The sequence below is a fragment of the Macrobrachium nipponense genome, chromosome 4 (assembly GCF_015104395.2).
Source record: "Macrobrachium nipponense isolate FS-2020 chromosome 4, ASM1510439v2, whole genome shotgun sequence".
Classification (NCBI taxonomy): domain Eukaryota; kingdom Metazoa; phylum Arthropoda; class Malacostraca; order Decapoda; family Palaemonidae; genus Macrobrachium; species Macrobrachium nipponense.
Window position 1 is genome coordinate 122,356,844 of NC_061100.1, and position 23,435 is coordinate 122,380,278.

The 23,435-nt window shown below is 38.1% G+C and overlaps 1 protein-coding gene across 1 annotated transcript in view; it reads right to left on the reverse strand.

Moving 5' to 3' along the window:
* LOC135211109 (CD109 antigen-like) overlaps nucleotides 1-23,435 on the reverse strand; it is a 192,643-nt gene that overhangs the window by 130,973 nt on the left and 38,235 nt on the right. The gene's annotated exons all lie outside the window — the stretch shown is intronic.

The following is a 23,435-nucleotide window of genomic DNA, read 5'->3' on the forward strand; positions in this document are numbered from 1 at the left end:
TAATGCGTCAGTATCCCACAAATGAATCCCTTGGACTTAAAACTAGATTTTCACAACCCGTACAGAGGTAAAACCTAATTATTCGCTCCGATTTTCAACAAGAAGTGGCTTTATATCCTAAAATATTGACAATATTACTCAACTGTGACTAATCAAAACGAATTCCAACCTTGCGTTACATTTTGAAGGTTAGTCTTGTATTTTTGCAAGGTATCTCCGGGAAAAAGCTAAGCCTATGTAATTCATCAGATTCCTTTCTGTTGCAGAGGCATTTCATAAGAAGACCTTTTCCAGCTTTTTTCCATCTTGTCATTACACCCACTAGAATTTAAAAAAGAGGAACTTAATACATTGTTTTTTTCACTGGCGCCACAAGTTCCTCGCTGGACGAGTGGTTTTCGCGCTCGGCTGCCAATCCGGTGGTCCGAAGTCGATTCCCGGCTCTGCCAACGCGGAATCAGAGGAATTTATTTCTGGTGATAGAAATTCATTTCTCGATATAATGTGGTTCGGATTCCACAATAAGCTGTAGGTCCCGTTGCTAGGTGACCAATTGGTTGATAGCCACGTAAAAATATCTAATCCTTCGGGCCAGCCCTAGGAGAGCTGTTATTCAGCTCAGTGGTCTGGTAAAACTAAGATAAACGTACTTAACTGGCGCCACATTCAGTCTTATTTGGGCCATAGTTCACCTCAGGGCCTGAAAAATTCTGTAGACACCTCACTCGTTCCAAATTCATCTCTCTTATGCGAATGTTCATCTCATGTGCGTCCTATTTTATCGCATTGTGTCCTATCGCATCTCATGCCACTAAATTTATTTGTGACAGCTTTTTTTACCTGATGTCCAGGACTAAAATCTTTATAAGATAACCAGTTTACGGACACTGAACTACCGCGAGAAACCTCTAGCATCGATAAAGTGCTTCAGTACACATCTTCTTAAACCTGGGGGTTGTGACGCACGCACATCCCTTGATAAACTCTGCTGTGGGCCAAGACCGATCGATCTGTTTTATTTTTATTTTTTTTTATGTTTTTTTTTTGCAGTATACCGTAATCAGCCTCAACCTTGACTAACCGGTTCCATTTTGGGTCTGGCAAATCCGTACATCACTCTGCGTAGTATATACGTATTTGGCATTCATTTCTCTGTATGCAATTATTCATTAGTGACGCACATGAAGGTCTATCCTTGAGGCTTTTGCAACTCATAACAAGATCCCGGTACTGGAGATTTTTCATACAGATGAGAAGGCAACAAGACCAAAATTCCTGTGTCAGGTAAAGGACACAGCTTCGTACTCAGTTGATTCTATTGATAGATTTAGCTGACCTCACAGCAGCAAACTCTTGTAGCTAATCTAAAAACGAAAGAGCTGTCCATGACAATCATTTCCTTTTACATGATCATAATGTTTTCAAAACCAAGTGACTTACTCGAGTTTGTGAGCGCACTACAAGCAGAACGTTTAGGAAGTAGGCTTTGATCAAGGCCGGCTGTAACCTAGGCCTAAGGCAAAATACTGATGTCAGTGGTCTAACGATTTTTTTTTATCAACAAGGAGAATGAGATCATAATAGCCCTGAGTGCGCTCGCTCGCCCTCTCTCTCTCTCTCTCTCTCTCTCTCTCTCTGTGTGTGTGTGTGTGTGTGTGTGTCGGGTATACACGTGTCATTGGTATTAGGACACAACAATTATTCACATGTTACTTCACTTGCTCATGGAACTGAATGAAGCAACAAGGGCGGAAATTCAAAATATTTATCTACTTTCCTGTTTCTTTCTGTAGTTTGCGATGCCTTGATTCCTAGGTATATTTTAGTGTTTATTGCTACCCTTCTCGTGACGGTAAACTTAAAACATCCATTATTCAGAATGTACGAGGCGGTATTTATTCCTGGAAAAATACACTGGTTTTATTATAAGTGATATCCTACTGCTACAACATAAAGAGCAAGGCCTCTACTACAACTGCCTGTGTTATACATAAAAGCAACACGATCAACACTAGGAACATTACCCCTTGCCAAGCAGTGCTAGAAAACGACAAGTTTCACGTGAAAACCCACTCCAGTACTGCTGGCCAACATTGACTCATGGGGAGGGAGGGTTTGGGGGGTAGGAGGGAAGAAAGGGGAGAGCAGTTTTCCTAGAGAATTCTTGTTGAAACTGGTTAGGGGCTCGAGTCTTTTGACGTAACGAAGATCTTGTGGGACTGGAATCCAGTCAGGGTTTTTGCCAAAAGGTAATATGTTTTAATCACAGGGCGGGCAAAGGGGGTAAAGGCTGGATCCCGACGTTGGAAACCCAGCGACTGAGGAAGGGAATAAATGCGGCTATAGGCAGCAGATACTGCCAAGAATTATTCATCTCCAAAGCTTCCTCTCCGTAAGGGCGTCGAGGGTCAAGGTCGCCGCGTCGTAACTTTGCCAACAGTCGCTTCAAATTTAAGCGTTTGCGAGTTCAAGGAAACTGAGGAGGGGCCAGCAATTTTCAAAAGATAGGATCCTTCAAGTGGGCGACTGCAAGTGAGCCCTCTAGCACCCTAGCGAGCGCATGCGCGCGCATGACTAGACCTGGACCTGAGGCGAGTCATGACTTTCTGTATCCTAATTCCACTGGCAGAGTTGACGGTGGTGAGCCAAGAAATTTCATTGCTGCACGTACGCATGAAAAAACATTATTATTATTATTATTATTATTATTATTATTATTATTATTATTATTATTATTATTATTACCATCATGAACTACAAATATTTAAAAGCAAAATGATTTCGGAATATTTTTTATTCGGCTCAGTATATCATGTGGGAATGAATGACAAAAATAATGAAATCCAGACACACTGACAACCCTGTCAGGTAAACGTCACAGAGTTGCCTGCTCATGAAATGTCGGCAACCTGGGTTTTCCACAACAGTTCTCAGGAAACTAAATACCGGTCGTACGAGCAAAGGGAGAAAAAGTTATATTTAGCTAAAGAAGCTGTCTGGGAAGTTAAAAAAAAAAAACACAAATGTCCATTGAAACTTTTTCCGAAGAAACGTCATAAGCAGGCTTGGAGGAAATGACTCCATGAATTGCTCTTTCCTATGAATTACAAGGCAGTTTTTTCTGGGAGCGATGCTCTTTGCTTGCATGCACGCGCGCAAGCCCTCAAAAATAAACGCACAAACACGCTAGGAAAACACACACACATTATATATATATATATATATATATATATATATATATATATATATATTATATATATATATTATATAGTATTATATATATATATATATATATATATATATTATAATATTATATATTATTATATATATATATATATATATATATATATATATATATACATACATATATATATATAATATATATATATATATATATATATTTAATTCTCAATTACCCAATCATATAAAATTAAGGCAAATTGTAAGTAGAAAGATTTGAAAGGTGTAACAGGAGGAAAACTTCGCAGTTGCACTATGAAACACTGATGGGAGAAGATCGAAAGAAATAAGGAAGAGAATATGAACGGAGGTAAAAGAAATGGAGGGCTTTTGAGGCTATGTGCCGAAGGGACGCTAAAAAGAACTGAAATATACAGTCACTGCACCGCATGAAGTGTACTGACGGCAGCACTATTCCCCCCACCCCAAACCACCGCCCCGCCCCGAAATAAAACTAATACGCCTGAATTCTAGAGATTCCTACTTTCTGGTGACGTCTCCTGAATTCAGGTTTATCAGTTTTATATTCTATTCCTTCTGTTTCTGTTCCTATTACTTGATCACCACAGGACTCCAACGATACCTCTGGTCCGCCCCGTCACTCCACCCCCGGGGTTAGGGTCCGGGGTGTAATCTGAATTGCATTACCTCGGTGAAGTGGGGTTGGGCACACCCCGATTACCCCACCCTCTTGATTTAGGGCGACTTCAATGCGCCCTTAGGTACTCAACCACCACGCAAACCTGCGATTTTGTAGTGCCGATATTTGTTCATTCGTACATTTTTTTGACACCCGGGACTTTTACCGAAATTATCGTTATGGACTGTGGTATAGACCAAGTTACTGATAATGATAATATTTACGTTATTACGAGATGACTTGCACCAAAATTTTGCAACTTATTCACACTCGCAAGCAAGGATAATGGGGCAGAGACAAGCCTACCGACCAACAGCCTAGGAAAGAAAAATGTGTTTACTACATTTTCTTATTTGATAATTCTTCACTGTCTTATTTGATGATCCTCCTGCGTTTCTTCCTCTTCGGTGTTCATAAGAATTCTACAGTTCTAGGATTTAAAGGTAAATCAGATGTATAACTACACTAGTGAGTACCTTTTCTTCTGTTAAGCTTTTGTGACGGAAGTACTCCTATTCTTAACTTTTTGAAGGAATTTATTTTCTTTGTCATCTCAGTGGCCTTCAGGTGTTGATTGACAATAACGCAATTCAATAATGATGGGGCTCAACTACGTAAAAGGCCTCTCCGGTGCTTGTTGTCATGACCGGCAAGACCTTTATGATCAGGGTAAAACCCCTTTGTTTTTGAAACTGGCCAGAGGCTCTCGGCCACAACAACACCATTGATTGCTTGAAGCTTCTACGTTTCATCCTCCCTCATTGTGAAGGTCGAGGAGCCGTGACCTTGAAAAGACTTCTTCTCTCCCCCAACGAAACCCGCAGGCTGTATCCAAGTATAAACGGCGAGAGAGAGAAAAAGGAAAAAAAATAAACATAATCAACAGCCTTCTTTGCAATACAGGTTCTATTTCCGTTAAGCAATATGACAACAGAAATAGCAAAATAGCAAAATAAGTACATAAGAGATGACAGAAGGCAACCATAAAAAAAAAATAGCTCATTACGAGGAAGACAAAAAATTGGCCGCCATAAAAAGGTTTGCGTGACATGACTCTTAAAACTCGATACGGTCTATGATCAAATCAAGGACTTCACCAAAGCTGCTCATGGACGGTGATTGATAGCACATTTCACTGTATACGGCTCTCTCGCGTTGCTCTTTGCTTTCCAAACCCTGAGATAACGGTTTGCTTAAGTCCCAGAGTGACGAAGAAGGTGACCTAACAACATGAGAGAACCGGAAACATGATTTCTCCCACTGCACCGAATTAGTTCGACATGAAGGTTAGTTCAATACCATTTCAGGGCATCAAAAATAGAGAGTGACGATTTGCATCTAGTTAAGGCGGTGTTGTGGCTTTGTTGGCGATAATAGTTTCGACGGAAAATGGGAGCAAAGGAAAATGGGAGCCAAACAATTTGACGAAGTCTTCACCAAGATACCAAATTGTTTATATTCATCGAAAAGAAAAAAATCTGCGCGTAACTCAATATTGATCCTTTATTAGATATTTTGAACATCTTGATTTTCATCCTAAAATTGCAGATTTGATCTTACGTCAAGTTAAACGTCAATAAAAGCATACATTTTCTCATCAAGATTCCTCGTAGAAATTCCTATGACGCTACATATGTCAATAACAATGTCAATGTCAAGTATAAAGGGAATATTCAACTTGTCTTCATCTAAATCAAGTCGGCTTTATTAATGTGCCGCTCTGACCTTCTGCATCAGAAGTAATAATTTCAGTTTTTAGCTTCGCTCTTTATCATTTTTAGTTTTCTGTAAAAGAAAACTATTGCGATGGCTATTTGTCTGTCCGTGTGCACTTCTTCTGTCCGCCCTCACATCTTAAGAATGACTGAGGCTAGAGGGCTGCAAATTGGTGTGTTGGTCATCCATCCTCCAATCATCAAACATACCCAATTGCAGCCCTCTAGCCTCAGTAGTTATTTTATTTAAGGTTAAAGTTAGTCATGATCGTGCGTCTGGCACCGCTATAGATGAAAACAAAACAGACCACCAACGGGGCGTGGTTTAAAACTTCCTGGATCAAGGCTGAGAGTTTCATATAGCATTATACGCTGTGCAGGTAACTCGACTGCGCCAAAGAATCTTCGGCGCAATTTTACTTGTTTTTTTGGGGTAATCCATCAACTTTCTCTTCACTACCGACTGCCAGCCGTTAATGAAGGTGCGATCGATTCTGTACTCGATACTTTCTAAGACTTCACTCAACATTTTTCCTTCCTCTGCATTGGAGGCATTGCAGAGTGCACGACACTTTCGTCGCTTTTAAGCAACAGCTTCTCAACGGCTTTCTTTCATTCTGTTTGATGGTTGGTAGTGAATAATACGAATGGTTAGTTTTGGGGATTGTAAAAACGTGGTTTTTTTAAGATCTATACATATACAACATACATCCACACATACATGCATATATATATATATATATATATATATCATATATATAAATAAACAAATATATATTCATAGAATGTGTATATAATTTACATATGTGTATATATATATATATATATATATATAAATAATTATATATACACATACTACATACATACACACACACATAAATATGTGTGCGTTTGTTTATTATTAATGTCAACGTTTCGTGACACACCCGGAATCGCATTTTCAAGGCCAACAGATATGACCATGAGTATTATATAATAATTCTAACACGAAAATACTATGGGATAATTCAATATATGTGATATATATTATGTATGATACACACCCACATTTATAGATATATGTATATATATATATATATATTATATATATATATATATATATATATATATATTATATATTGGTCTTACGTCCTGTTACAAATGGAGTTTTTTCTGAATGAGAATGACTCGAAAGTTTTTCATATAGGCAACAAAAGTGTCCATTACTTTTACGTTATAAATGTCAAATCCTGAGACTGCTCAGCGTACAGTAACGGCGTCATCTCATTTCTAAAGGCAACAATCCGTCCGTGTTCCATTTATCTCCAGATTTCACTCCGGAAAGGTCAGAAATCTCCGCATCAGTCGGTTGGGATCTCAGCGATTCCCTCCTGCTCTCTGAATGTGTCATTTTCCTGTCCCTTTCTCCAAATATCGTCTGGTACGTGACTTCGAAGGAGACGTATAGGTCTGAGGCTGCTTTTGTAGCCTGGCCTCACGCCTCATCTCTCCTCTCCTCGTCCCTACGTTGGTCTTTCTGTCTCCGAGGCTTGGCTTGAATGGCGTTACGCACGAATCTACAGAGAAAAGTCCGGAGAGGACATCGCTTGTCTTTCGGTCATCGAGGCTTTGCCTGAATTGCGTTATACACGTATCTGAGAGGCCATAGTCCTACACCACAAGTGTTCACAAGAGAAAAAAAAGTAGTTTGATTTTACTTTCTCTTGAGATTATAATTATGTAGACTGACCGCGACGTAATTGGTGGCCAAAGGGGAATAAATTGTAGCAACTCGTAAAACTGACTTCTGGGCTTCTTCAGTGTTTTGGGTTTCGGGCCTCATTTACATCCACTGCCTCTGATCTATTGCAAGTCCTGGTACCAGTTCTAGGGTCATACATTGAGTGTGTTTGTATAAATACAATGGGGTATAGCTAAAGATATAAGGATCAGTAGCTGATGAGAAAGTTTTTATACATACGTTCACACACACATATATATGTATATCATATACATACATATTATATATACATATATATGATATATATATATATAAAGTAAAATATATATATATATATTATATATATATATATATATATATTATAATATTCCGGCCGACAGACTGATTTATTCACACACACTAGCGAAATAGCTACACCCATGGAAAACAAAACCACTAAAGTAAACAGTCTGTATATCTTGGTGAAGTTACCTCGGTCACATCACTTGAATTCTTAGCAGGCAGGCTATCTCTTCATCATATAGATGTTATTGTTATTGTACATAAATATATTTTCATTTACATCACTACCAAAAATACTACCTATTCAGATATAGTATATCTCAAAATATCAATGAATGAGTCAATAAATCAATATCTATATATATATATATATATATATATATATATATATATATATATAAAATGGCATGCCTAATGTTTTAAGGAATATGAGTGCGGCTGGGGAGTCCCCTAAAAGCGACGCGTGCCAGAATCCCCCCACCGGCGCGATAAATGGGCGAGAGATACCACAGGGTTCACGACTGTGGCCAAAGAAGTTAGTGAAAGAATAGAAGATAAGAACAGGTATGTGGAACGTAGGTACTTTAACAGGAAACCTGAGGGAGATAGTAGATGTGATGGAGAGGAGGAGGATAGATTTCTTGTGAGTGCAGGAGACTATAAGTGGAAAGGCAGTGGAACTAGAGATACGAAATGGGTATAAGCTAGATTACAGCGAGTCACAAAGAGGGGAGAAATGGAGTTGGAATTATAGTAAGTAACAACTGGAATGAAAAAGTGGTAGAAGTAAAGAGTAAGTGATACACTTTTAAAGATTCTAATAACAATAGGGGACAAGGTAGTAAATATAATATCAGCATACACTCCTCAGATGGGGTGCCAGGAGCAAGCAAAAGAATTATTTAGACAAGAGTTTGAGGCTGCCATTAGAACAGTGAAAAAGGAGGAGAAACTAATAATAGGAGCTGATATAAATGGCAGGGTGGTAAAGAGAAGAGACGGGTATGAGAAGGTACACGGAGGCCATGGCTTTGGGATTAGAAATGAAGATGTGGAATATTTATTGGAGATGGCTCAGACATTTGAACTGGGCTGTATGAACACATGGTTTCAAAAGTTAGATAAGTACTTCATAACTTATGAAAATGGAGGAGTGCAGAGCCAAATAGATTACATCCTGGTTAGAGGAGCCAACAAAAGTGATGTGACAAACTGCAAAGTGATTTTGGGAGTAGCAGGTGCTAAGCAGCACAGGTCAGTGGTGATTTATTTCAAAGTGAGAGATAGGAAAACCAAGAAGAGAAAGAGAAGATCTAGAATTAAGATTGGGATCTTCAAGGAGAAAAGGGGAGCAATTTAGAACTGTGAGAGAGAGGTGTCTGGAAAGGGGGAACGTAGAATTCGGACAGGGTAACAGGGTGGAAAATATCTGGGCAGACATGAGAGAAATATGTGTGGGGGAAGCAGACGAACTGGTGGGAAAAACCAGTGGATATGGAGTGTCGAGAGGAGAAAAGTGGTGGTGGAATGGAGAGGTTCAAGAGTCAATTAAAAGAAAATCAAAAGCATTTAAGGACTGGAAAGTAAGGCATGCACAGGGTGCAGAGGTAAGGTAAAGAGAGGCGAGAAGGAGGGTATTTATGGCTATTGGATGGGCAGCAGAGCAGTTGAATGAAAGTCTAGGAACAAGAGAAGGAGAAAAGGATATCTGTAAGATTTCACTTGAGGAAAAGGCAGACAGGTTTTGGGTGAATTGAGTGTCATCAAACATAGTGATGGAAATATATTGCATAGGGATGAAGACATTAAGAAGAGATGGCGAGAGTATTTTGAACAACTGAAAATAAGAGAGAGAAGATGGGAAAAGCGCAGAGGGTGGAGAGGCCAGTGATGGAGATAAGAGATACTGAAGTGAAGAGAGCATTAAGGAAAATGTAGAATGGTAAATCACCAGGTCCATCGGAGTTCCAAATTGAAATGATCAAATTACTAGGTACAGAGGGGGTGAAATGGATGTTGGATTTATTAAAAGCTATATGTGAAGAGGAAGAAATGCCAAGGGACTGGGAGGAGAGTCTAATGGTATATATATATAAGCAGAAGGGAGAAGTCCTGGATTGCAGTAACTACAGGGGAATTAAACTAACAGAGCATGGATTGAAAGTTCTAGAGAGAATACTGGATGAGAGATTAAGGGAGATTGGAAAGATTGGGAAACAGCAGTGCGGATTCATGAGAGGAAGAGGGATGGTGGATGCCATATTCATAGTAAGACAGCTACAAGAAAAGAAGGCTAGAGGGAAACCAGGAGCTCTATTATGCATTCATAGATCTAGAGAAAGCATACAATAGAATCCCAAGAGAGGTGATTTTTTGGTGTTTAAGGAAAAGGAAAGTCCTAGAAAAGTTGGTTAGGTTGTTCGAGATGATATATAAAAGAACGAGCACAAAAGTGATAACAGCAGTTGGGGAAACAGAAAACTTTGAAGTCAGTGTTGGATTACACCAGGGTCAGCATTAGGCCCATTCTTGTTTGAGTTGGTCATGGATGTGTTGGGTGAAGAGATCAGGAATGAAGAGCTATGGGATTTGTTGTACGCCAGTGATCTGGTGATTACTGCTGAAAATGAGGAGGACCTACATTGAAGGGTTGGAGAGTGGCAGGAGTCTTTAGAGAGGGGTGGCTTAAAGGTGAATGTGATTAAAACAGAGGTTTTGCTGAACAGTAGGGAAGATAAGCGAGAGAATAGTAATACAAGAAAGAAGAGGTTCGATTATAAAACAGGCAGAAAAGTTGAATAATTTAGGATCTACTTTAAGCCAAGAGGGAAGATGTAAAGCTGAAGTTGACAATAGGATAAAAGCTGCATGGGGGAATTGGAGAGAGGTAGCTGGAGTGGTATGTGATAAGAAAATGCAAATCAAGCTAAATGCCAAGATCAATGACACAGTGATAAGACCAGTGTTAATGTATGAGCAGAAACGTAGGCTCTAAGAAGAAAAGAGGAAGTAAAGCTTGAGAGGACATACATGAGAATGCTGAGGTGGATTATGGGAATATTGTTGCTTGAGAGGCTGGAAAATGATGAAATAAGAAGGGCAGGCTTATAAAGATTACATAGGGGATAAGAGAGTTACGATTGAGATGGTTTGGGCATGTGCTGAGGATGGATGAGGAAGAGAGAGTGAAGAGGGATTGGGAGGAACCCGTTAAAGGAAGATCGAGAGGGAAACAGAGAATTAGAGGACGAGATGAAGCGAAGGAAGATATGGAGAGAAGAGATTTGGTGGAGGATGATGCCTTTGATAGAAGGCAGTGGAGTTGGCGCATCAGGCAACCGACCCCTTAATGTAGGGATAACAGTGGGAAAGAGGAAGGATAAAGGTAACGCCACGGAGGGAAATGGAAAAAACGAGAACTGCCGAGATCTTTACTATAGGCAAGTTCTCGTTTTTTTTTTTTCTCCCTCCGTGCCATACATAGCATCACGTTTGATATATTTCTTGCTTGATCAAGTTAGTTATATATAATATATATACATATATATATATATATATATATATATTATATATATATATATGTATATATCTATATATATATATATATATATATATATGCGTTTATGTATAATTAAGCATATCTTACTTCATACTGCCTTTCCCATTTTCTTTCAGTAGGGAGAGGGACCCCCATCACTGGGGTCCCTCCACACTTCTTCCGGTCTTTCTCGTATCCTTGGCACGGCTGATTATCCTCCATTGTAATTATCTGGGCCCTTGGGTTTCAAAAGACCAAGATACCATCATCCTGTTTAAAAACCGGAATGCCATAAAGGAGACGATGAATGACGTACTGAGAAAATCTTTCACGAAACACGAGACTTCCAACAATATCTAAAATTCTTTTGCCGGTCAACAATCACGAGTAGAATCGGTCAGCATTTTTCCACGAGTCAAGGCCTGAGCACCTCTAATACATATGGCTGAATACTGTTCATACGACTAGTAGATTATAGAATTTAGGCCAAAGGCAAAGCGCTGGGACCTACAAGGTCATTCAGCGCTGAAACGGAAATTGAAAGCTAAAAGATCTGAAAGATGTAACATGAAAACCTCGCAGTTGCACTACTAATCAATTGTTAGAAGGTGGAAAGTAAGATAGAAGAAAGAGAATGTGAACGGAAGCACAGTAAAATGAATGAAAGGGGTTGCAGCTAGGGCCGAAGGGACGCGGTATACAACCTTAAGTAATGCCTACAGTGCACCGCATGAAGCCCACTGACGGCCTCACCCGCCTATGGGACTTACGATATCAGGGGCATCCATCTAGTAGATGAAACCGCTTGAAATGGAATGTTTATTGTTACCAATGACAGTGATTACGACTTAGTTCGTCGTCCGAAGATTATACGGCTACGCTAAGTCGTCTTTCATTTTTTTCCCCATAAGCCTTTAAGACCTGTGCCTCTACTATTACTGACCGCTACTTGTTATTCAGAGTTAGCTTTTATGCTCTGCCAAGATGCCACACTGTCAAACCTTACCGTACCGTGGGACAATCCTCCTGACTGTGTAAATCACTTTTAATGTTATTCAATTTACGACATACTGTAATGCTATTTGAAAGCGCCCGGGCGCCAATGCCTTATTCTTTCTGGTACTTTTCGACTGATGTTCGTAACTGTACACCCGCGGGCGCGCGCGCACACACACACACATATATAATATATATATATATATATATATATATATATATATATATATATATATATTATATATATATATGTGTGTGTGTGTGTGTGTGTGCGCACGGGCGTGGGCGCGTGTACAGTTACGAACATCAACTGTACACGCACACACACACACACACACACTCACATATATATATATAATATATATATATATATATATAATATATATATATATATTGTAGTGTATTATATATATAATATCATTTTCGACATCTGGACCAGTCGATAAATCATTACATAGGCTACTTATCTATTTAGCGACAAGTTTTTCTCTTTTTTTAACAGGATTGTAAATCTCAAAAAGTTTAAACACAATAATAATAATAATAATAATAATAATAATAATAATAATAATAATAATAATAATAATAATATACATACATACATACATATATATGTGTATATATATATATATATAATATATATATATATATATATATATATATATATATAAGGTAAAATGTTAATTGTACAAATCCTCATCCTTCTATCAAGACAGATTAGCGCCATTATTTACTTCTGCATTTATATCTTCTGAACTGTAAGGAGTCAGTGTTTACTTATGAAAATATACACGAATTGTTCTACACCGCATCCTGTTATATTCTTTATCTTCCCCTCTATCAGTATTCTATCCTGAAAACAATAATGTGGTTTTTATTCATATGTTCTTTTTTGGCCGAATTTACCATATACGCCTTATACTGCGGGTAAGAGACGGCATAGAATAGCAGCAAAAAGGAAAGCCGACAATAAATCTTAGTATTATATATATATATGTGTGTGTGTGTGTGCATATGTACAAATATACACACACACACATATATAATGTATATATATATAAATATATAATATATATAGATACATAAGATTCAAAGATTCTTTAATTTGTTGCATAGTCATAATGAATGACTTAAATTACTGTAATATCAGACATAAAGAGGGTAACTGGATTTCCGATAAGTAGGGGTAGGGGTTGAATAGAGACTGAGAGGCCCAGGGAAGGCAGGTAACCAAACCACAGCCATGTTCACATTTATTTGTGAACACTTATCATTTTACTTTTCTGCACATGACCAATGATTTCACCCACACAGCTTCGTTTGTTCCATTACTGTGAGGTAACAGTTCAATTTATACTTTTGCGGATATTTATACTTTTATCTAACCAATATCAAGTTACTTTCTACATAATTATGTTTTATTTTAAATACCATCAAGTTTCTTTTAAAATATTAACACTTTCTTCTTAACTAAGTTCATTCTTATTCAATATATAATCAATTTTAAATACAGCATACATATCAATTCTCTCCTCTTCATAGCATTCAATAAAGTTTATCGTTTCACCAACCCATACTTTTATCTAAACAATACCAAGTTGATTCGTATTAGTGCGCACATTTCTTTGATCTAAACGGCGTCACCTTGATTTGTACTGTCAGGCAAATCGATCCTCTTAATCTAGACAGGAACTGTCGCTGGCAGAAGCCGAGGCGCAAACAGCTTCCGTGCTTTGCAAGACAGAGAGGCGAGTGATTTGGGCGCAAGCCATCCGGCCACTTTCTACAAACAAGAACTGCAAACAGCTTTTTAGCTAACCTCAAAACCTTGCCACTACCGAAGAGAGGTTGGTCACCGCTCTCGACGGCCCAGTCCTGTGTCATCACCTCAGTCAACCTCTGGTTCCGCGACCTGTCTGTCAGCTGGCTCGCACTCACCCTTTGCTAGACAAAAAATGGGGCTTAGCAACGATTTCCTTTGTTTATGCTCAGATAGGACATTGACGCCACAACAATAAGCCATGTACCATTTCCATACTCAGAGGTGTCATCTATAAAATTAAAATAGGCCCAGCATAGTAATTACCCCATGATAAGCACGAGAACGGCACTTTCTGATGAGCTACAACAATAATGAAATAAATTCAGCAATGATGTCACTTGCTAGGGAGTTGCGGAGAGAAAAAGTGACCTTACGCACATGGTGACCACACAACATGCGAGAATCCAATACGCTTGCCTCAATAGTGCTTACGCGCTCTCTGAATCTACTAAGGAGTATTAGCGTCAATTCACTATAATGTAACGTCTTTGCATTCAACTACGGGAGTGTGACTGCAGAAGCATCGAAGAGATGCCGTGTCTGTTGATGGTAAGAGACAAGAAGACAAAGAATGGACGAGACTACGATTAAAAGGAATATGTCCTTCATACAAAATACGACCTGAGGGTCAAATTCCGCCATTTGTCCTCGAAAACTCAAAGCAATTCCGCCAAAGGTAAGGAATGCCTGACAACTCCAAGCGACCAAGTCAGAAACGTTCTTGCTCGCGGTGTCTTCTAACAAGTAGGTTTAAAAGGGTCACATTTCTTAAAAGACACAGAAGTAAAATAAAATCATAAAAAAACTTCGTCTAGTGACTTTTGGCAACACTGCTGCCAACAAGCATCCTTAGGGAATGTACCCTAATAACCAATAGAGATTTATGCAGTCGTACAGACTTTCTAGCAGATTCATTATTGCACAAAATTCATTCAGTAAGTGACTGTGGCTACTTAAGCGATAGTAGATTGTCTTCAGTACTGAAAGAGACACGGTGAATCGCTACATATCTGAAAAGTAAGGACGGTATTGGTTGTAGCTCATCATAAGCATTTATTATACAATAGCTAGCTATTTCTATTGCTGTGACCTCAGCACGAGCTTTCATAAATTACAATTACTCGCTCTCTTGTCAGTTAATTTATTAAGCATCCAGTGTGAGAAAATGTTCTCGAAATGTACAAAGATATTCAGATGATGAGGCGAGAGTGCGGAGGCACAAAAGAGAAAATACTTTCGTAAACAACTCTGTTCGATCGAAGTACAATAAAACAATGTCACAGGATTCCAGATGCGTCGAAGAAGACACCCGGAACAAATGTGTTACATAACAACATTCTCACAAGATCGCAAGACCATCAACAATGAAGAGAATATCATCCAAGCGTGTGTATGTGTATGTTAATCATTACTGAACAATTATATACTATATATAATATATATATATACTATATATAATATATATATAAACTATATATATATGTGTGTGTGTGTGTGTGTGTGTGTGAGCATAATAGATGATCCTTCAAATATAAACAATATCTAAAGAGGTATTCCAGTTATGCATACTTAAAAGGTAGAACGCATTAAAAAAATTTTCAAGCTGATAGTTATCTAAGAAAAGAATTCATGGAGGTAAAAACCTTCTGTTTGGAATCAGTATTTGTACAAGGTTCAAACGGCCCGGAAAAAAGTCAAAATAAATAAAGAAAATCCTAAAATATGATAAAGATTCACAAGCCACCAAGAAAATAAAACCTAGCGAAAAAACTACTAAATTATTTGCCCGGCGAGTTCGAAAGTAAGCACGAAAACAAGTAACAAATGCGCCGAAGTTTCTTCGGCGCAATTGAGTTTTCTGTACAGTCACTACGGCGTATCTTTCGGTGGTCTCTGTATAATGCTGTATGATCTGCGGTCCATGAAACTTTAACCACGGCCCGATGGTGACCAGTCCTCTATCGTTGCCAAAAGCACGATTATGATAACCTTTAACCGTAAATACAATAAAAACTACTGAGGTTAGAAGGCTGTAATTTGGTATGTTTGATGATTGGAGGGTGGATGATCAACATACCAATCTGCAGCCCTCTAGCCTCAGTAGTTTTTAAGATCTCACTGCGTACAGAAAAAGTGCGGACAAAAAAAGAAGTGCACACGGACAGAGTTCTGAATACACCATACTTTGACACAAGTTACTTGAGTTGCCAACCTAAGTCTTGCAGAAGAAATTCCTGTCGTCTTCTTGGTAAGGATATGACCGCTGGCGCTGGCAGCTTCAAGGAAGGAGGCTGTCATGTAGAAACTTCCAAGCTCCAAACTCTTGAGGTTCACTTTTCCAATGGATCTCTCACTAAAAATGAATCTTTGATTATGTTTTTGCTTTTGTTACTGTTCTATTTGTCTCTTCACATCACTGTAAATTTCATATGGCCATCCAATTCTGAGGATGGTTGCTCAGAAAGTTACCAGACCTCTTGGCTTATTTCACGTGGGTCTGGGCACATTTGCAATAATTAAATGGATTTTCACGTGAATTTTACGCAACTTTGCTTCTCTCGTGTATTATCATCTAGAGCTATTTATGAGAAAACGCCGACAGGAGGTTTCCCTTCCTGCAGGAGATATTTGTTTAGTGAGTGTGACAAGAAAAATACTAACAACCACGCCTTAAAGTTCATGAAACCTCATTAGGTATCACAATGTCACGATATTTTCTTAAAAGCAGCATGTTCATATATATATATATATATATATATATATATATATATAATATATATATATATATATATATATATGTGAACACATAAAGCGAAAAACAAAACCGAGGAATATTTGCCCGAGGGAATCATGATTATTTACGGCAACGTATAAGGCGCCTTACACGGTAGACGGTAGCATTTTATTGATACGAAAACAAAACGTACTAAACTTTCACTTGGGGTCAAATGATTCTTGTTCGTTCTCTTTATTGGGCCTTTTATATGAAAAATTTCCCGAACAAAGACATAGTCTATTGTAGCCTCCACCAAGCTATCAGCACTGAGTTGAACATTTTTTTTTCGGCTACTATTACGGAATATAATGATGATAATAATAATAAAGCCTTTTCTAGATTTCGATGGGAGAAGGACATCTTAGGCCATTCACTGGAACTTCTTCAGAAACGGAAGGTCACATCAACTTTCTACCCACGTAAGAGGATCACAGAGTCTACGACTCTGACCGATCCCATCGCCTTGAAAACGGCACTGAATGTAATATACACGGTATATATAGATATATACGCCAGTTTTGAGTCATTACCTCCAGAACGGCGTATTCATCTAGCCCTCTGGCTGAAGAAACCCCAGGGGAAACAGTTATAATTTACATAACACGCCACAGGGGTTGGTTGGTTTAAAGATATAGAGATTTGTCTAAAATTTTCAACACCAAAGCCTGAAATGCTTTTTCTTATACTGGTTTCTTTACAGACGTGCATACAATTATTTTTTACTTAGGTTTACCAGCGCTCCACCATATTAATTGCCTCTCTCTCTCTCTCTCTCTCTCTCTCTCTCTCTCTCTCTCTCTCTCTCTCTCTCTCTCTCTCTCTCTCTCTTTAGTAAATGAGCAACCTGTTCTACAATTGTTAACTTAGCACTAATGACCATGGTAGCTGCCACTTCTGATAATTCACATTCAATGAATCAACAAGCAAGCCAACGACATTTCTAAAGTTTCCACATCTAGAATACGCTATAAAGACAAAAATTCAAAGTGATCGAACACCTACTCTCGACATATCAAAATGTCAACTATTTATTTCAGCTTCACAAGTTTTCCAACCTGGAAGGAATTCAGTCAGACTCGGCCAACTCTCAAAAGTGAAAGTGAGAATGTTATTTCCTGGTCGCTGATTCTTGGAATAGATAAACTGAACAATGTTCGATACTTATGTTCCAGGTAAACTCTTTGGAACTGGAATGTGAAATTTCGGCCAAAGACCAAACGCTGGGAACTATGAGGTCATTTAGCGCTGAAACAGAAATTGAAAGTAAAGAAGGTTTGAAAGTTGTAACAGGAGGAAAACCTCGCGGTTGCACCTTGAAGCAACTGGAAAGTAAGATGGAAGAAAGATAATATGAACTAAGGTACAGTAAAAGGAGCGAAAGGGATTACAGTGAGCGGCTGAAGAAACACTGCACAGATCATTAAGTAATGCCTGCGTTGAATCCCGAGAGGTGCACTGATGGCACCAGCCCCCTAAAGGGTAGGTTACCTAATAATTAAAAGGGTATTTCTTACATGACTCCCCGAAACGTCTGGCAATGAGGAATGTCCCTTTATGACAGAGATGTACAGAAACACACTTATCAGCTATTGTGACTTACCAGTCGCTTTCATTTCTTAACCTTATACCTTTCTGAACGCTTTCATAGTACGCAATTCTCGTATTGATACCTAAACCTGCAATAAATCATTACTTTTTGAACATCCAGAGCATTTTCCTCGGATTTGATTTCAGTTCAATCGTATCGTTCGATCTTGAAGCGCACCAATGTTTTTCAGACATGCCTTTCGCTAAGACTATAAATAATGCATGCATATTTCACTGAGATACAAGGAAGAGTTAATGGAAAGTTTAATGGGGATAATGCAAGTAAGCAAACCGGCCTATGGCATCAGAAATAGAAAAAAGAAGATATAATATTATGGCAGTCGCTAGTGAACATGCAAACGAACTGAGCCGTTGGCAATTGAAGACCTCCTTTACTATTAATCAACTTCTGTACCTCACGATTCATAATAATATACCGATTCAAGGCTAAACTTACAAACTAATAAAGTTTATAGTAATTTATGCCGCTTAAATATTCTGTCTAACGTTAATCCTACGGCTTTTTATTTCTGTCCACGATTAAGCATTTCTTTTTTCTCGAAAATGTGACGTTCCTCAATGTACGTGCGTAACTAGACATTCTCAACGTACGTACGTACGTAACTTGACATTCTTAACGTACGTACGTAACTAGACGTTCTCAACGCACGTACGTAACTGACGTTCTCAACGTACGTACGTAACTTGACGTTCTCAACGAACGTACGTAACTTGACGTTCTCAACGTATGTACGTAACTAGAAGTTCTCAATGCACGTACGTAACTAGAAGTTCTCAACGTACATACGTAACTTGACGTTGACTCTAGCTCTAAAGCGAAATCTCCGTCACTGTTGCCATCTGCTGTTCACAGTCACCACTTCGTATAATCTTCGAAAAACAACCAACAAAGGATAAGAATAAAAGAGGAGACGTTGGAAGGGAAGAAAAAAGCCAGAAAAATTCGAGACACATTTTCTTGCAAGCGTGCTTCGGTGCCTATTCGCTACGGGAGACCACCCTTGGCATCATTCACGACTGCGATGCGCACCGTGAAATCAAGAGAGAGGAAACTGAACCTAGCATATCTAAAAGGCGGGGGTTTTTTTTTTCCACGTCTTTTTGCAAGCTGCGTGCGTGACAGGTGTGTGATTCCTGGATATAAGCAACGAGTGCAACTGTACAATTAGGGCAAGATACCATGACGGGTACAATACAGCTCTGCCATTCATAATCACCAAAGCATTTCTGAGGGATGCTCCGAACTCGAAGTCATCCAAGATCTTTTACTTTATCGTATCGTCAAGATATACCGTCAATTTGAGAGAAACCTTGAGAGTAGGGATAATATTGCCAATAGAACAAACAAAAAATAAAAATAAAAGTTCCGATTACAACGACACAGGCTAATGGTCACGGCAGACAAGTGACTAAAATAGGGGAAAAAAAGCAAAACAATTCATGATCGGTTGTGACTGGCACCAAACGCCTTACTGCTGCGTCTTTTCAAACTCGCCTGCAACCGCTTCTTCCTATTGTATAAATACAATAAGAGACTTGAAAAAACCAAGTTAACATAAATACCATTTTCTTCCGTATAGGCATGAGATTCTGTCAATCCTATTTCTGCATAAAACTTTTGAATTGAGGAAAGCACAGGACGAATGACTGAGCAGACTACGAATCTGTCCTTGAGTTCAGAGAGATCGTCGTGAAAAAGAAATGACATAAATGATGTGGCCCTAATTCTTCCTGCGCTGACGAAAGAGAATTCCAACAGTATATACCTTCTTTGGAGAAATTGATGCAAATTAAAGGGCGTCAGTTTTTGGAACCACAGAATTTTGGGGGTAATGAGCATGATGGCGCTCACGGGGCAGGAGGGTGGATGTATCATGCCTCACCTACCCTTCCGATCCCCACCCTACCCCGCTTCCACCCGGGGCGGACAAGCAAGATCGACTCGGATTTTATTATCACAGAATATAATATATATATATATATATATATATAATATATATATATATATATATATATATTATATATATATATATATGCACTTGAAATCACCAGTGCACATGATATTTTTTTCGTAAACGTACAGTATAGAACCTGGCCCGCTAACTCACGTTTTCTAAGAAATATTTTCAAGAGAACAAATATAAAGAGGCAGAAATTTACAATGTGAGAGTACCAACGAACTTACAGACGGTTGGAAAAATAATATTCAAACCTGATGAGAGAAAACAAGAGCGAGGAGGTTGAGGTTGCAGTAATTCACTAGGGTCTGACGTTAGTGCTCCTTTTATACATCATATTTATTGCTGATGTACTCAAGCCTTTGCGTAGGCCGGGGTATATGATCTTCCTTAAATTCAATATATTTTAAGAATTTATTTTGAAAAAATGGATCGAATTTATTCATTCCTTGCCTGATACTCTTATTGTAAGAAAATCTTTCTCTTATATTTTAGCCCCTACCTCATTTTTCTTTCCAGTATGTTACAGAAATAAAACAAGAGCGACAATTGCACTGATCTGTGAATATCCTATACATCGTTTATGCTTCTTCTTTCTCTTATCTAGTGATTTTCCATTGTAATCAGCATAAAAACTGTCACGTGAACTACGTGGGATTTCATATGGACATTCTTTATTATTGTTGGAGGAGTTCTTTATAGGTGCTTCTTTCACTGCACTATTTCTCTGAAATGCTACACTGATTCCAAAGCTCTCAAGGGGTACGGAAATATATCAGACATTATTGCTATAATATGGTAGTATGAACATTTATTGTTAGTTTCTGCGCTATTATCTTAAAAAATCCTTTATACCACTCTTGATGTATTGATAATACAAGATGTTCTAACTTCTTGTCTGTTCCTAACTGTATCCATTTTATTATCAATATATACTCGGGGCTAACTATACGCAATGCTCTTAAAAATTGAATGTGAAAACTGATTTTTTCATTTAACTGTACTATCTAGCATGAAAATGTACACAAAACATATAAATATGTCTGTTTTTTGTACACACTAAAGAATGTACCAAAATTAGAGGTACAAGTATTGCATAATACAAAATACATATCCTGGACTCAGTTTATTCACTGTAAGAACAATAGAACGAAATAAGAACACTGAAACAATAGAAAAACAAGTAATACAGTACTGGATTCAGTTTATTTGCTTTCAGCCATCTGAAATAAAAAAAACTAACAATATTATGAGAAAAAATCGGGGAAATTAAAATAATTTTAGGGGCAACAAGAATAAGCTTAATCCAGGATATGTATTTTGTATTATTGCAATACTTGTACCTCTATTGTTGGCACTTTTTGGTAGGGGTAACAAGACTTTCGGACCACCCTGTATATTGTATAGTTTTTAAGTAAGGTTTTTCTGGACCTACAGCAATGCGTGAGCTCTTCCGCACATATACTTATATACACAAGATTTGTAAATGGAGCACTGACCTCTGATGCTAATGAGTTCACTGCTCCTCCCTCTATTGATCTATTTATCTAGCATATATACGGTCAATTTTTACAACTAAACGTCAGTCATCTTAAAGACGTCTCACAAAACTACAGGCAAATCCAGTCAGAACTTATACCAAGTGTGGTTTTAGGGTTTCAAAATAAATAAAAAAAAAAAATTTATAAAAATAAAAATAAATGCAATAAACAAGAATTTGGTGCATTTGCATAATACACACATGCATAAAGTCTACACAAACTCATATATATACACACACACACACATACACACACGTGTATATATATATATATATATATATATATATATATATATATGTGTGTGTGTGTGTGTGTGTGTGTCACACTACACACACACACACACACACACACACACACACATATATATATATATATATATATATATATATATATATATATATATATATATATATATATATAAAATGTGTGAATGTCTTATATTTTCCCCGATATTGTACTTATCTGCCTATTGTGTTTTGTTACTAAATTAATTTCACTATTTTTTTCAAACGGCGCATTTTCAGGAAAGCCGATGTACCACCACAACCTAAGAGACCACCCAACCCAACGTGTCTCTGGGGGCAAGAACGAAAGTTGGACCTGAGAGACGAATGATTGACGTTCTTCTCCCTTCCCCGGTCTCCTTTCCTCAGGACTTCTAAGAAATGGCGTTAAATCTCCTTTACTTCTTTTATTATTCACGTTTCCTCCTTCTGTTCTCGAATGAATTCTTAAATATTCTCCACTTGGTATCTGAGCTCTTTCATCTTTCAACGTTCAGCGTCTACATTTCCCACTGGTCCAAATGATGGATGCAAAGACTGACATTTAGCTGGCGTTTATTTGTCCAACGTCAGTGATACTTTCAACAATGTTTTTTAACGAATGCGCAAAATCATGTAACTGTGAAATCAGAATAAAATGGATAAAGAAGATATAAATGCAATAAAGATTTAAAGTAATAGTAACGATAAAAAAATCAATAGGATGCGATGCATTTATGTGCATAAATCAGTAACAGCTGTGAATTAAACAAAAACATTGAGTAAATGAACATGGCGCATTAAAGTAACACTAAAGCCTCTCTTGAAGTTGGGCGCATCATTTACATAAGACATTAATATGACCAACAGTATTATATTATCTTCCACGGAGTACTTAAACTAATCACTTTGGTGTGGCGTTTACATATAACATAGGTTATTTTCCGGGGTACTTCACTTTGTTACGCTAATGAAGTCTGCGTTAAATAACTTACCATTAAAACTGCATTCAGCCTCGCTGGAAGCGTTGCAAATAAAGTAAAAAACGAACAGCATCATGTTTTACCAACTGCGACTGATATCATGAAGAAAAGCATCTTCCGACAAAGTATGCTAATGCGTTCAAGATTACGTAACCGTTTCCCTCCGATTCCTCTCCCCCTCCTCGGTGAGTAAGCCACTATCTTAAAAACCACTCGGTGGTAACTTTTTTCTCGGAACCCTCCAATGGAAAGTAGTAGGTCGCCCCGTGTCCTTGGGGTGTTAACTCGAGCCAGCGCCGGTTGGGTTAGTCACCCCTCGCTGAACATAGGATCGACCGCGTAGAAAATGGAAG